Source organism: Coturnix japonica, chromosome 5 (genome assembly GCF_054131305.1).
Source record: "Coturnix japonica strain WE chromosome 5, WE-NBRP24, whole genome shotgun sequence".
In the NCBI taxonomy this organism is placed as follows: Eukaryota; Metazoa; Chordata; class Aves; order Galliformes; family Phasianidae; genus Coturnix; species Coturnix japonica.
In genome coordinates, this window is record NC_140667.1 from 49084172 (window position 1) to 49100528 (window position 16357).

The 16357-nt window shown below is 41.2% G+C and overlaps 1 long non-coding RNA gene across 1 annotated transcript; it reads right to left on the bottom strand.

The window, feature by feature from the left end:
- Window positions 1-10749: 10749 nt before the first annotated feature.
- On the bottom strand, window positions 10750-14822 carry LOC107315376 (uncharacterized). The gene is made up of 3 exons (XR_004307536.2): window positions 14694-14822; window positions 13608-13705; window positions 10750-11214 (listed from the first exon to the last, which is right to left on the bottom strand). It is a non-coding gene; the product is annotated as an uncharacterized LOC107315376 (long non-coding RNA).
- Between the last annotated feature and the right edge of the window lie 1535 nt (window positions 14823-16357).

Sequence of the window (16357 nt, forward strand, 5' to 3'; positions counted from 1 at the left end):
GCAGTGCTGGGCTCCCAAAGGGTTTTCTTTTTTGTCTGAAAGGAAATCAGACCCGGACTGAGCTGGAAAACTATTTCCTTTGAAACCTGATACATCATATTTGCCAGGTAATGTTGTATGAAGTTAACTTGGGAGGTCAACAGCAACATACAAGCTCAGTTACTGCTTTCAGTGGGGCCCACAGAAAGGGCCAGCAGAAGCCAAGGGCACTTTGCCGCTGGCAAGCCCAGTGCTTAAATCTCAGCACCAGCGACCATAGGGCTCTGCTGCAGGGGTGAAACCCGGGGGTCACCTGCAAAGCACACAGAGTTGTCGTTGCTGATCAACATGCTCAAGTTATCATTTAATGGGGAGTTTTGGAAAATGCAGCTAGACATTTGCAAATGTTAACAGACATGTAAAACACAACTGCTTGTAGTAGGTTGACAGCTACTGAAGCACAGTGCTCGGTCAGCTGGAGCAGCCACACAGGTGGAAATCAAACTTGTCACCTGCCACCCGTCTGGCAGCTGCCTGAATCCCTCATACTCTACTCATTGTGAAAAAAAAAGATAGCAGTGGAATAAATGTGATAGTGTTTTATAGAGAAGACTTAAATAGGCTTTGTATCCTTAAGTGGGGCAATTAAGGAAGGAAGACACAAAATAAGATGAATAATCATTCATTCCTTCTTGTGTCACATGTACTGGAGTACAGCAAACAAATTGATAGGCAGAAATTTTTAAAGTGAGACAAAGATGTGTATTTCTTGTACAGCACATATTAAATCTGTGGGACTCATCATAGGACACTGAAGAGGCCAGAAATAGATTGGATCCCAGGCAAGATGGTCTTTTGGTCTGACCCACTATGGCTGTTTCAGGTTCTCATTGCCATGGCTGACATAAATAACACATTAATAGTCTGCTGTCTTAGCACTGCCACCCATTTAGGGAACACTGGTCACAGCAACAAAACATGCTGTAAGATCAATGTCTGTTGCTACTACTACTGGTTGTGAGATTGTACTCAGCGAGTGGCGGTCAATGGATCAATGTTCGGATGGAGATCAGTGATGAGTGATGTCCCTCAGGGGTCAGTACTGGAACCAATGTTCTTTAACAACTTCATTACTGATATTGAGAGAGAGATTGAGTGTTCCTGCAGCAAGTTTGTAGACAGTGCCAAGCTGTGTGGTGTGGTCAACACATCGAAGTCATAGGGTATCATCCAGAGGAACCTAGACTGGCTAGAGCAGTGGGCCCAGGTTAACCTCATGAAGTTCAGCATAGACAGGGACAGACACTTTAGCAGGGCCTGTTGTGATAGAACAGTAGGAAATGGTTTCAAACTAAAAGAGGGGAGATTCAGACTGGATATAAGGAAGAAGTTTTTTACAACTAGTGTGTAACAGGTTGCCCAGAGAGGTGGGGGATGCCTCATCCCTGGAGACATCCAAGGTCAGGCTGGATGGGGATCTGAGCACCTGATGAAGCTGTAGATGGCTCTGTTCATTGCTTGGAGGTTAGACCAGATGATATTTAAAGGTCTCTTCCAGCTCAAACAATTATTTGATTCTACGATTTCCATCCCTGTGACAGGTAGAAAACCAACCTGGGTGCACTGAGATGAGATGTACCAGATTTACCCACATTCCCTTCATCCCTGTATCTCCTTCCAGTCATCAGGCTCACCCACCATGGATCAAGTAAGTAACACTGTAAGAGTTGGGCTGATGCAGAATGGCAAATAAGGACTGTGGTTCTGACTGCTGCTCCTTGCTCCCTCTCAAGTTATTAATTATTCCATCTGACATGAGCAGTGCTCTCAAGCTGATATTGAAGTGATGAACTTCCTCTCCTCCTGGTAGCTCATTAGGACATGTTTTATTATGGGAAAATTTGCTGAGGAAGTAATTATTCAGACAAAAACACTGTTGTGAGAAACTTTATTTATATATTTGCTTTACTGTAGATATATTATTTTTGTGGTTTAAGAAAAATAATGGCTACATGTTTAAGAAGGCACTACCATCCTGATACCAGCCATGTGCTGTTTACTGATGGAGTGGAGGCACATAGTCACAGCAATATCTCTGCAGAAGGATGCCCAGGGAGCAGTATGTCTATATTTTAGGCAGAGTACAACAATCCAAACAGCTGCTTTTGTGACAGCCCTTCAGTCACCCAAAGGCAACTTCTCCCTGATTTACTTCAGCTCAAATGCCTGCCTCAGTCCCTTTAACCAAACGCTTTAGCAAAATGCAGTTTGACCATTAAATGCAGAAAAGCACCTTCAGGCTTTGGAGTCTATTCTATTCAGTCTCTCTGATCTGTTTTATTATTATATTAAAGCACTATTATTTTTCCACAAGCTTTGACCTATGGTATTTGCTCTGAGACTAATGGAAAGGATCGGGCACTGTGCATATCCAATGATAGTGGCAACTTTAAGTGCCACTCTCTGGGAGAGGTTACTCATGGTAAACGCTGTCTTCAAGAAGGTGACTGCCACTAGTTCAGAGGCATTATAGACAAAGCACCCAACTGTCAGCCACCTGTCACATCTGCATTTCTTTACAGCTACTACAGTCATGAATCTCTTGGGGGCATCTAGTCTGGGAACATCTTGACATTGTGCTTTTCTTTTTTTTCCCTTGTGCAAATAGTTCTTTAAGTGCCTCCATCTCACTCGGATGGCTGTCTTGACTGTAAGGAGGTTATGCGCCCAGAAGGTGCTATGTTGACAGGCATTAATGGAGCAGTTACCAGGAAGCGACTGAACGTCATTAATATGTCCATAAGCCATAGCTTCTATGTTTTGATACCCAAAGGAAAACAAACGTATTCGACTTTGCTCGTGTTCTGAAATGGAAAACTCTAGAATGTGGCTAAAATATAAATAGAAAAAAGAAAAGAGGAGAGGAGAGGAGAGGAGAGAAGAGGAGAGGAGAGGAGAGGAGAGGAGAGGAGAGGAGAGGAGAGGAGAGGAGAGGAGAGGAGAGGAGAGGAGAGGAGAGGAGAGGAGAGGAGAGGAGAGGAGAGGAGAGGAGAGGAGAGGAGAGGAGAGGAGAGGAGAGGAGAGGAGAGGAGAGGAGAAGAGAGGAGAGGAGAGGAGAGGAGAGGAGAGGAGAGGAGAGGAGAGGAGAGGAGAGGAGAGGAGAGGAGAGGAGAGGAGAGGAGAGGAGAGGAGAGGAGAGGAGTTGCTTGAGGTTTTCAAAGCATTGTTAACCCTAAGCTGTGAGTGAATGACTCATGCCAAACTTCACACAGAATTTGTGTGTCCAAAAATAAGTTTGGAAAGCATGGGGGGCTTCTTAAAGGAATGAGAGGGATTAAAGGAAGGAAAAACACAACAGAAGAGAGATCAGCAAAGAGCCGGCAAAATCTAAGCAATCAAAATCCAGCCAGAGGGTAAATGTACCTCAGCCCTGCTATAGATTAAATGGGGTCATTACATATTACATCAATATCTGACATCTGTAGCTTAACCTGTGACTTCTAAAGACTGCAATATCATCAGATCCAGGAGTGAAGCAGCCACTGAGGTCTTGTGCCTCCAAACAGCCCTGCATCTGCTCAGACCTCTGCACCTGTCTGTGTTTCTGAATCATTCAGCATCCAAAAGCCTACACTGCTGCTGCTCCAGCACTGAGCCTTCTGAAAATGCTGCTCTGCTTTTCTTCCCAAAGAGCAATCAAGTGTTTTCCAGCCTCCAACATGGTTTTGAAAAAGAACTTCAGCCTTTGTTGGTTTTAGTTTTCTTTATAAATCTATTTTTATGTGCAGCTCATTTGTTTCTTAAGCTTGAGTCATTTCCCTGGTAAATTCTCAAGGTCAGTAACCAAGAGCTCATCACAAAGACAGCTGAAAAACAGCAAACAAAATCCTTCTGTGAGCCACATCATGTTTTTCAATGGGTTATCACTGTGTTTAAAAAGGCTTTAGGTTGCACAGACAGACACATCCTAGAATATCTTACCTGTTTATTCTAATTTAATATGTTGAATCATATATACATATATATATTTTTCTGGGGGGGGGGGGGGGGGGGGGGAGGACATTGCCAATCCTTATCCAGGTAGCGCAGTGCTACAGATCAATGTATCTCAATTGGTGACACTGCTGCTGCATTAATTAATGCCACAAGAGGTTCTGACCCACCTGTCTGCATCAGTTTCTTTCTCACCCACACAGACATGCACAGTAAGAGCAGCTAATGGATAGCGTGCCAATTAATAGCGTGTTCTTGCTTTATGGGTGACATATTGTACCATGCATTGATTTTTAATCTGCTCAGACTGGCATTTGTCATGCAGGGTAAGAGTCTGATGTGACAAATAGCCTCTTCATTCTCCCTGACATCCATCAACACTGAATGCTCATGCAGCTGCTCCTGCCCCCTCAAAAAATGCAAATACTGAGGAGAGAGCCGGTTTGCAAAACTAAACTGTCTCAAAAGTGAATTAATCAGCACACAGAGACATATCCTTAGCTCCTGGAGACACGAGGAATTTCAGAATGACTGTTTGCCTCTGATGAGGCAGTGAGCAAAAGCAAAGCCAAAGCAGTAAGACTTTAAGGACTGTGATACCTTCTGGGAATGGGACAACTGAAATGGGAAAAAGTAGACATTATTATTCTGGAGTCATGTAGTAAGTAGACCTTATGTAAGACCCCGGTGGCTTCTCTGCAACACAGTCACATCTCGGCTGGCATTCAGCACCCTAACATGCTCTGTCAACCTGATTCACGTCCCACCATCAAAATGCAGGTAGCTGTGAGATCTGAGAGCCCTGTGTAATACCAGCTACAGAGACAGAGGGAAATGAGGTGGCTGTGGCCCTCAGATCCCACCAGAGTATATCATGGCCTCATTAGTCACATTGCTCATATGTAAGGTAGAGACAAATAAATACTCATCAGCTCAGCTCTCAGCTGACAGCGCTGGTGCTGGCCTCATTACAGCTGGCAGGAAGTCTGACCTGATACATCATCCCTCGGGGATGCTGAGAAAGGTGTAGGAATAAACAGCAAAAAGAGCCCCAGAGCATCATCATGTTCCTGGCTTGATGCAGTTTTCAACTCAGCGTAGTACAAACCCAAATTACCTATCGGTGTTTTTTGAGTCATAGCTAACACTGGTTCCAGTTTACTCCATATATTTTGCTCCTGGATGTCAGGTATGCATCAGTTGCTACAGTAGTATTTGGTTGTTGGTAATGAATGGAAAATTGGATGGATCTATCTGCTTGTGGAAACAATAAGCACATAGGCTGTCAGAAGGTCAGAGGACTCCCCAAATGTCTTATGGCATTATTACTTTCTTATCATTAGCCTTCCTTGCCATGTTACAATTTGCATGCAAAATACAGTCCCAATGAGACTTTGGAAACATTAAAGGTTTGACTGTTTGCTTATCTTCTTATTAGGGTGTGATTAGTTTGTAATGGAAATGGATCAGTTATAAAATGATGTGTGATATTGTATTGTATTACACGTACATGGCTTAGTGGGCATGGTGGGAAAGGGTTGGTTGGAGTAGATGATTCTAGCGGTCTTTTCCAACCATAATGATTCTGTAACTCTATTATTTGAAGCACTGTGGAGGGGTGACAGTATGTGCAATGTGTAAGCACCCACTGCTTGGGTAAATCCCAAGGACCTCAGAATTTACTGAGTAGCTGAGGCACAGCTATACCATGAAGCATTATTTCTAAGGGGCTCAAAGGATCTGAAGGCTGCTATTAAAAAAAGTAAATAAAAATTTAAAAAAGTAAATAAAAATTGAGTCAGTTTATGATTAACCATTCAGAGCTTCCCACGTGAGCTCAAAATTAACTACTCTGTAGGTTCAAAAGCAGAGGTCCCACCTTGTGCCAGAGACACATGCATTTTACGGTGATCAAAGCAGGGCTTTGAACAAATGACATAGGAGATGAAATACAGATTTATGATTTGTGAAGTAAAAACGCAACAACAGCAATAATGAGACATCAAAATACATCCAAATGACACACTCCTGGGTGCAACCATAGTGATATTTTATCTTGTGGCAGAGATGAAAAGATGCGGAATACGAGCTCATTATTGTAACAACTACTTTAATAAGGATGGTGAGCTTTTTTTCTTACTGCTTGTCCCGTTTGGTGTTCATCTTCCACATGATTGATCAAAAATTGACAAATAATGCCTCTAGCTACAAATACACACTGTGATCAAGATTTTCAGAAGTGTCTTTGGGATGTTTGTACGCCCTACTAACACCGTATTTATACAGAGAATAACTTACAGATCTATTTGATTGCGCATACTCCAAGCTTGCCATTACTAAGAAAAATTTAGCTAACATTTTCATCTGAAAGTCTGCTGCCGAGATATGCAGTATTTAATAGCTAGGGTACATTTGGAGATGGTTTTCAGAGCAATGACAGTGTCTAACGTGCTTGGCAGGGGAATGTATGTCTATCATTTATCACCAGAACAAACTTAATGTTAAGAATCCTAGAATCATAGAATCATTAAGGTTGAAGGAGTCCTCTAAGGTCACCCAATCTGAACCCAACCCATCCTCAGCATGCCCAATGACCACATCCCTCAGTGCCACACCTCCATGGTTCTTTAACGCCTCCAGGGAAGGTGACTGCACCACCTCCCTCAGCAGCCTGTGCCACTGAATCACCACTCTTTCTGAGCAGAATTATTTCCTAATATACAACCTGAACCTCCCCTGGCATAACTTACAGGCCATTAATTCTTGTCCAGTCATGTGGGTTTCAGGCTGCATGGAAAGGCTGGCTGTTCACTGACTGTATCTGTTGAGCTCAACCCTTGATTTCCTTGTGTATTTCCCATGGCAGTGTCTAACCCATGCTTGTGAACTGATGTCATGCTAGTGGCAATGCTTGTGAAGCAAAGGACTCTTTTCTGTGTGAGGCTATTCTTCTCCTGACAGGACTCCAAGTAAATTCCTCATTTAAATATGTGCTCTGTATCCCCAGGACGTGTAAATTTTTTATCTTAGTTAGGAAGTTTCTGCATGTTATATAAACATGCTATATAAATGTGAAATATTTTTTATTAACGTTTAATGGAATATTCAGTTCTGTATTGACACTAGAAAATAGACTGTATTATCTTTATACTGTGATATGCAAATATACTCATTATTATTGCAGATTAGGAGACTGGATTTGCTAATGTTTTTTAATAATGTTTATTATATCCCTCTGACAAAAATACCCATTAAAATACCACTTAAAGAAGATGAAAACTGCAGATGGCTGAAATTCATTTTGATATTTCAAAAAAGAATAAGTTTTAAAAATTCAAATCTGCATTTTTCTGCCTTTACAAATGGCCCAGCAAATCAATATTTCAGGAGAGCGAATCAATATTTCAGTGCGCTGTGATATAAAGTAAAAAAAATTGGTCTATTAGCATCTTTTTATTAGCGCGTCAATTGCAGTGTACAAAATTTGCACATATGGGTAAAGAAATTGTTTCCTGAAAATGTGCAAATTGCTACTTCACTGAATGTAAATGAAGTGCTAATTGCTCTTTGCAAACAATATTTATGCAAATTATGCCCTGCTGCTTACATAGCAGTGTGGATTTTACATTTACTTTTGTCAGATTTCTTTTTTTCTCCATCCATTTGACAGTGCCTGGACATAAGGACTTGGGCTATTACTCACTTTATTTTCAAGGCATTTTATGGAGATGCGAATGGGTGAAGAATGGGAAAAGACCCGCGGACAGTAATATATCATGACCTAGATGGCAGAAGCTCTAAGTCTGTTCTGTTATCCTGCTTCGCTTCATCATTCACTAAGAAAACTATTTGCAATAAATTATTTGTATCTTTTTCCTTTTTTTTTTTTTTTCTTCATTTTATTCTGCTTGCCTTTTGACCCCCCAGTATGTTGGAACATATCAAAAATACCTTTCATGAGCTGTCCTTTCTCTGTGGCATGTTTCTAAATCAGAAGTTTGGGAGATTGTCAGCAGTCAGTCCTTTATTACAGATCATCCTCCATAACCAAATGTTTTATTTAAGTAATCGGCCTCTTCTACCTATTGCAGATTTTAGAGCCAGTCATGCTGTTGCACATTCCTTCTGCTGGAAGCTGAAGCATGACGACCAGAATGTTGTGGTGGGTGGTTCTGACGACAGATCACTCTTAGAAACCTCTTCTCTCCATAACAACTTCACAATAAACACTACCGGGCCAAACATTTAATTCAGATTAATGCATTTTGAATTTTGTTTGTTTTTTTCTTTGTTTTTATTTTAATTTGCCTGCCTGTTTCTGATGCAACCTAGTTTGCTTCTTCCTCTTTTTCCCATTAACGTCTCATTAATTCTGACAAGTCAACATACCTTGTCTAGAATTTCCTAGCCATAAGCGAGAGAAGCCTTTTACCACTTAAGGAATATGCTCTAAAACATTCATGAATATTGACTGTAAATTTTCATTTTGAACCCTTAAAAATTCCCCCTATGCTTATTAACATTGTATTTCTTGAGGTGAAAACTTCCTTCACTTGGTAATACCAGATTTGCCATTAACTTCGGTGAACTTCAGGTTAGCCTTTCATAGTTCAGTTTCTTAAAACATATTCTCTAATGTAAGACATGATTTTTTTCTTTTTACAGTGTTTTTTTATTGACTACTGGAATTTCAAGTTCTCAAGGCTTCAGGTGGCTCTGCCTTCTTGCTCCCAAACACATGGAAGGCAAAAACTAGTTTTTTTTTATTTCTTTCTAGGTTGAATGGACATAATACACCTTCATGGAATCGAGAAGAATGTAGCACAATACAATTTAAAAATAAATATTGCTGAAGGAATAGAACAAATATGCCTGGGGGAGCTGGCCAGGACTCTCACAGATTATTTGGATTGGCTTTTATTGCTCTCTGGAGGCAGGCAAGCTGTCTTCTCCCACACTGCCAAATGGTCTGTTACCCTTTTTAGCTCCTCTGCTATTTCTGCCTGAAATTGGCCATGTCACTCATGTTCATAGGGCAAAACGTCAAATCATTTCTCATTTTGCTGTGGTGACAGGTCATGCTGCATCCCATGGCCACAAGATTCATCCCAGCCCAGCCAACCCTTGGGAGCTGCTCTCCCAAAAATAGGTTTTCAGTGGGCTTCACTGAGAGTTTCCTTCCTTCAGAGAGGATCTGTCAGGCTCAACTCAAGTGTATGGAGGAGTCAAAGTTCACAGTCACCTGTTTGCAGCTTCTTCAGCTGAGAAACTTTTTATATGATGTCAGTAGGGCCATAAAGTGCCCAGGTGATGCTCCTTTACAAAGTCGCCATGTCATCACAGCTGGGTTGATGTCATTGAATGATAAGTAAGTAATTGATGGGGAAACAGAAAACATATTCCACTGTCCCCTGGTGAATGTGTCTGACAGCTTAGATGCTAAATCAGAGTTAGATTAACATGATCTAGCACAATCTCCAGGCTTGGGGCGAGGGGCAGAATATCTTAATGTGGTGCAGCATTCTCTCCCCCTGACCTTAATGTTTGCTTCTTTATCTTCAGGTACTTCTTGGAGAAATTCTCAGACATCACTAAAATTCAGCTCTACCTCAACAACCAGAATGTCTTAGGGCTCAGATATTTCCCTGATTCTCTCTTGCTCAATCCACACCATAAAACATTTTAATTCATACATCCTAACATATTTTTAATTCAGTCTTTCTTGAGAGCTTTAAGGTAATGTGTTTTATGCTGTTTCATGGCTCTGGTGCTGGAGGTGTGTCCCCTTATAAGGCATTCTACCTTCAATGAGTCAGTCTAAGCTTATGATCGCATTTTTAATTACTTCAGAGAACATATATTAACACCTATTCATCTTTAGATCAAGGCTCACTATAAGAGTCTGGAGCTATATGACTCCCATCTATGTGTAAGGGAAAGGTGTGTCAGACTCAGTCCATTATCTCCCAATGAGGTCTAATTTACATGCAAGTCTGGGGGCAGTCTTGGTGCCAGCAGGATGTCCCTCTCTGCTGTATGGGTCTCTGAACACACACTTGCTGCTCAGACAGATCAGAGCCAAAGTTGCCATGAGCCTGCTCGTTGCTTGGGCATTGCAAGCACAGCCCTGCCTGCCCCTAGGACCACTTTCAATAAATGCTTAAATTTGAGCATGTCCTGTGTCAAGTACTCATCAGTCACTTAAGCACTCCATATAATTGGGGTCAGCAATAGCCAGTTTTCTGCAAGGAGATGTCATCTTTGGGCTAGAAAAATGAAATGAGAAGTGGCTGCAGCCTGAGGGACAGTCACTATCAGCATCTATCTGCCAGCTCTGAGATTGTGCTGCACCATCCAATCAAGTTGGATGGAATGGGCTGAGAAGGGATGGGGAGCAATAAACCTGTGGTGGGGCTAAATAGGATCCGGGATGAGTGTCAGTGAGTACAGGCAGTTTGTTGGGGTCTCACAGCCACCCCAGGGAGGGAGCAGGGCAAGCTGGGGACAGTCCAGCCATCAGGCACTCCACAAGGATGGGAAGTCAGTCCACAGTGCAGGTCTGGGCTGGAGGATGCTGTCAAAGAAAGGAGATACGCTGAGCAGGGCTTCTGTAGCCAGCCTTATCTCTCTTCTGATGAGATGGGCTCATACAGTGAGGTATCCTTTTCATGTATTTTGAACAAGAAAGCTTGGTTTTGTACAGGATCCTCTACACTATTCATAGTGCTCATACTTGTGCTGAAACATGTAAGCAGTTAAGAGTTTACCACAGACTGATCAAGAAGAAAATCCTAGGGTTTAAAGCCACAGCTTTAAAAATCAGACTTCAGACTTAATTTCTTCTGCTCCCCACACATAAAACGCTTTTGCCAGAGAGAAACGGCATCATCAGACCTTGACACTTGTCCTTCAGGTGTTTTGAAGTGCATGACTCATCCTTGAAGGTAAAATCAGGATCTTCACAGTACTATTGATGTAATATTATTACATACAGTGCCGCTGATTCCTTCCCTCTTCTATTTCTTTTCTCTTAGAATAAGACTGCACACAAAGAGCAAGCCAGGTTCAGCCCTTCCTCAGGCCCCCTGGATGAGGGACACATCACTTGCAGATAAAGTGGTTGTAGAGATGTCACCAAGGGCATGCTTTGATCTTCAGGTTTTTATTACTGGCAGTGATGTGTAAGAAGATAGAGATGGGTGGTTTTTTTTTGCTCTCAGACATGAGATAGAATTTCCAGTCCTGGAAAGAAAAAAGAAAAAAAAAAAACATATCCTTGGAAACACATGGCATCTCATATGGAAACCAGTGGAACGCAAAAGGCATGTTTCTATTTTTAAGGCACATTTTATTAGTACAACTGCAGTTTAAAATAGAGGCATAAACAGCAATCTCTAGAGCCTGATAATTCTAGTCTCCTGAACCCACAGCTTCCAAGTAGTTTTGGTAGGAGGAGTCAGAGTCCATAACACCTCTCACACTGGTATAAATCCATACAAACATACACAGCCATACACACTGATATCAAAGGAGCTATTTGGGATTTGCATTAAAACCACTGAGAACAAGCCCTGACCTGCAGTGCCCAAACTCATGGGAAATACACATTTCCCAGACACATGAATATTGCATTAGGCCATGACAAGGCCTCTGCTCTCATCATCCAGGAGCATCTTCTGGCTGTCAGCCTCCCTCATACACCAGCTATCACAGTACTGCTTCATACCTCCAGCAGGGAGACAAGGAGGGCCTCAAAGATGGAGGAATTTACAAGTTCCAGTCCTGAGGATTTTTGGTAGTGCTTCTTGAACTCCTCCAGGGATGGTAGCCCTATCACATCCCTGGGCAGCCTGTGCCATTGCACTGCCACACTTTCTGAGAAGTTTTTCTTAATATCCAACTTAAATTTCCTCTGGTGCAACTTATTATTTGCACAATATAATTTGTCCCATGTTGGCCATGGATAGAGAATGCAAAAACCTGCTGCTCTTATCTTTTTCTTAGCCATTTGCCCAACTTTGCTTTTCAGACAGCAGCACATAGCTGTGCTACACCACATATATGGAACGTTTCAGACAATGTCAGCAATGATTTCTGTTGGCTAGGCTTTAAGTTGGATACGTTTTTTAGATCTCTGTAGTTAACTGCTTGTGGAAGAGAGCACGTTATTCAAATCACTTTTCCACCTCAGATTCCCTGTCAGTGTGGCAGAAAAAGCCCCAAGATGCATGATGTGAGGTTTTGAGGAGGGAGATACAAAGGAGATTATTTCCAGAATCTATCTCACCTTCCCCATTTTGAATGAAAATTCATAGACTTTGACTAAGCTTTACTACAGAACAGAAGTGTGAATGAGAGTACCCTTTCCTAACCTGTTCTAGTAATCTCCTGTGAAGTAGCTACTTTTGCTAGTGGGGGACTGACTTCTTGAAATCTCTTCTTTTCTTAGAAAAGCAGGAATTTTGCTCTCATTTGTTCCTGCAGCAGAGTTCATAAAAGAAGCACTCTGTAGGCTGCCATTGAGTGAGTCTGATGTTGTACTTTTTATGGTGCTGAATGTCTTAATTTCAAATATATATGTATTATGTATATATATATTAAAGAAAGCTGAAATCATGTAAGTGTGCTTTGTGTCTAGAAAACATACGGTACAGTCTTTGGCTCTATATATGCACCTATAAATATCCAGGCACTCAGCAGTACGCTATTGTTCTTGCTTCATGGCCATGTGGATTTGAACCTTAGAAGGAAAGGAAATGCGAAGTGGATACTGAGCAGGAATACTCCATTCCAGCTGACAATTCAAGGTTACTATTGAAGTAAATAAAGTGTTGCTAAACAGATTTCTCTCTCTTTTCTGATAATAAAGTTGCTACATGCTGGATTTGACTGCTTTTCATTAAACAAGAGCTGCACAGGTCAGAAGGTGGGCAGGTTCAATTTGTTCTTTCAGCAAACAAGTACCAAAGAGCTTTCTGTTATGCTGAGGGAATTAAGCTAACCTTCAGTCCCCTACTCAGTACATGGCAAGGTTTTATAGAAGGCAGGTATTCTCCCTGGGCTCCCCTTTCTGCAAAATATCTCCTTATATTCATGGGTTTTAGAAGCTGGGGAGGCTGAGAATGCCAACATTTCAAAGTGTTAACAGCTTCTTCATAAGGATGGAGAAAAGTGCTGATGCCCAGACCTAAAGAACACTTTTCCTTTTTGCATCTCATAGGTTTTCTTGTAAAAGGAGGATGTAACCTTTCAGGATGTAGTGCCATACCATCATCACACTGAGAAAGTGGTAAAATTGCCCTCCTCCAGGAAGGCAGTAAGATCTTCCCTGTAATGAGGCACCAATTACTCACCTGGGAGTCATCATGGTGGTGATGGGTTGGAATAGATGAACATAATATTCTTTTCCAACCTTGATTATTCTATGATTTTATGACCATTGTCTAGGAGATGGGAAGCCAGTGAGGACTGGCGTAAGGTTACTGTATCTCCATGTCACAGATGCTGCTACAGCCCTGGCAATGCCAGTTACAAAGACTGACTGTCCTCTGGTCTTCTTTACTTGCAAGTCCCAGCACTGCAAGAATGAAGGACTTGGCCATTAACAAAAGATCAAATCCAGAATAACTACTTACCTTATAGATAACAGCGAAATGGGGAAAAGTAGGATAGGCTGTCTGGCAGTCAAAGATGCAGAATGAGCAATTCCTTATTGAAATTTCTTAGAGCATTCCTAGGTTGCATGAAAAAAAAAACAAACAATTAAGTTGTGTATTTGCTGTATAATATTTTAAGTTTGCTTTAATAGTCCTTTACATCATTATGATCGGTGCTGTGCGTGCATAAATATCTCCATCACCTCAACATTTTCCTCTTGACAGGTTAGTTTTCTACCCACAGAGATATTGATGAGACACTTTTGTGCTCCAGATATGTGCATTTTTCTGCATTTTCAAATAGGAACCACCATTATCTTTTTGCAAGCTGAATATTTTTATACATCATTTACCAGTGACTAATGTGTACTTCAGCCATGAGCTCCAAGGACTGTCATTTATCTTCCATAATGACCACAAGTTCTTAAAAAAACAGGAACGTACTGCTTGCAAAAGATGATCACAGAAGACTCTTAGTTCCAGCAAACAGAAACAGAGCAAAACATGTATTGATATCTCTTGTTTTGGAAACAAATGGAAAAAAAAAATCAAAGGCCTGTCCAATTTCTCGTGTGCAATGCAACATAAAGTAAAAGACTTCAAATCAGGAAGAATATACAGTTTTATTTCTGTTTCTGAAGTGATTTCCTTATCTGGATAACGTAGGTGGGAAAAAAAGAACCAAAAAAACCCAACCTACAACACAACAAAACAAGCACATGCAGCAGTGGTCAGTTTTATTGTCTGCCATTTCTTAGTGACTGACTATTTTCTGTACAAACTAGACTATTTGTAGTACACGTATTTAGGACAATGCTGCTGTGACCACAGGATGCAAAAAATTCATTCGCATTATGCAAATTCTTCTACATAAGGGCAAATTGGATGCCATTTACCACAGCAAAACAGGTATTATTTTAAGAAGCCAGCTTAGGCATACATCTGTTTGAAGTGCTGCATCCCAGAAGCTGACTAAGTATGTGCCAGACTATGCAGACACAGCTATGGATAGAATTTAACAAGCCATGAAATCTCCCCCTGGGTTAAGAGCAAGCAATTGCTCACCATTTTGGCAACTCTGCCCAAACTGTGCCAATCACTGTGCTCGAGAAGAATGTTCTCAGCAGGCTTCTCTGCTTCCAATCCTGGTTTTCTTGGGTCCTGCATGCATTGTGTTTCCCACCGCTGTCTTTGTCATTCACAGTGAGAATGTGCACTCCATTTTTCCGGTGCTCCTAGTGTTTACAAACGCCCTATCTGACCATGATTTTCATAGAAAGAAAGCTCAGCACTTGTTTGGATGCCTTCTGTTAAGTATTTCCTCTTCTGAAGTTTTACTAGCAGTTCAACAAATAGTTTCCCCCGTGCCAAATAAGTTCCAGCTACAAAACAATTCTTCCACATGCTTTCAGATACCATAAAACAGCTTTATCTCCATTCTGAATCTTGATGTTGAGTTATTTTTTAGTGTCTTTCCTCCTATTAATAAAGAGCAATGGAGTGATAAATGTGTATTTTACGCAGTACACAGCACTATATATGTATATTGCTGCTTCCAACAGCTCAACCACCTCCTGTGAACACAGGCTCTATACAGCTTCCTCCTGTAAAGAGACAAACACACAGAACACAAAAGTCCAAGGAGCCTTTTGTCACCATTATTTACCAGGTTTGCAGGGAACCCATGGGGCCAAACACAAATTCAAAGAGGAATCTCATTTCCTTCTTTAGAGCCAATGTCCTAAAGTTCACAGATGTTGAGCATGTTCAGTCAGGACAGACTGTAATCAGTCATATTATGGACAAAGTTGACATCAGCTCATTAACTCAATGGTCACACTTCACATGGGTAATCTTGGCCAGTGTGTAATTTCTGGTTTTAAGTACCTTATAGTTTGCTCTCTTTTAGGTTTCTAGCTTGTTTCTGATAGTCCAAAATGTGTGCCCTATCCATCTTTCCATATCTATCTACACGATAATGTACACACTTGAGAAGGGGGTCTGATAAATATTCCTTTTCCGTACCCACACAGACAAATATCTGGGTGCAGAGGTCCACATCAATAGATTAAGATGAGCACTTCTTAAGCTGACAAATAACCAGGCATGTTTTGCTTATGCATTACGCGCCCATAAATATCTTTAAGATATCAGAGAGATCTGATTTTCAGAGGGTAAGCATTTGGAAACAGAAGGCTGGAAATTCAAAATCTCTGAGACAAATGTCTCCTACCTTTCCAAGTTATTAATTTAGGAATATAATTGCTGTGAAGTACATTTTCATGTTATAGTTGGTGAGTGTGTTTGCCCAGGTATGCTTCTTTTACTCTAAGATATAGTCACTGATAAAGATGGATGGGCTTTGACAAGGCACATCTGTCATTTTCAGAAATGTGATAAGGCCACTCTTTGCTCAAACAACCTCGTGTGAGCACAACAAACACTGAGTCTGGAGAAGAATATCCTTGTCTGTGTATGTGTTTTGTAGCATCAGTAATACGTACCTTGGGAGCATTTAATCTATAGTATCAACACTGTTTATGGCGGCTGGATTTTTACATGGCTAAAGTAATTACTGTGATAAATGCCAGTAATATTTTAAAATTAGCATTGAAGCTTCCTTCAATTTAGATGCAGAAGATACTTAATTGGCAAAGATGGGATTGCACTAAATTCCATTGCGCTTCAGGGCCTAATTCTGCATAGCTGATTCACAGAACAGCCTGTAT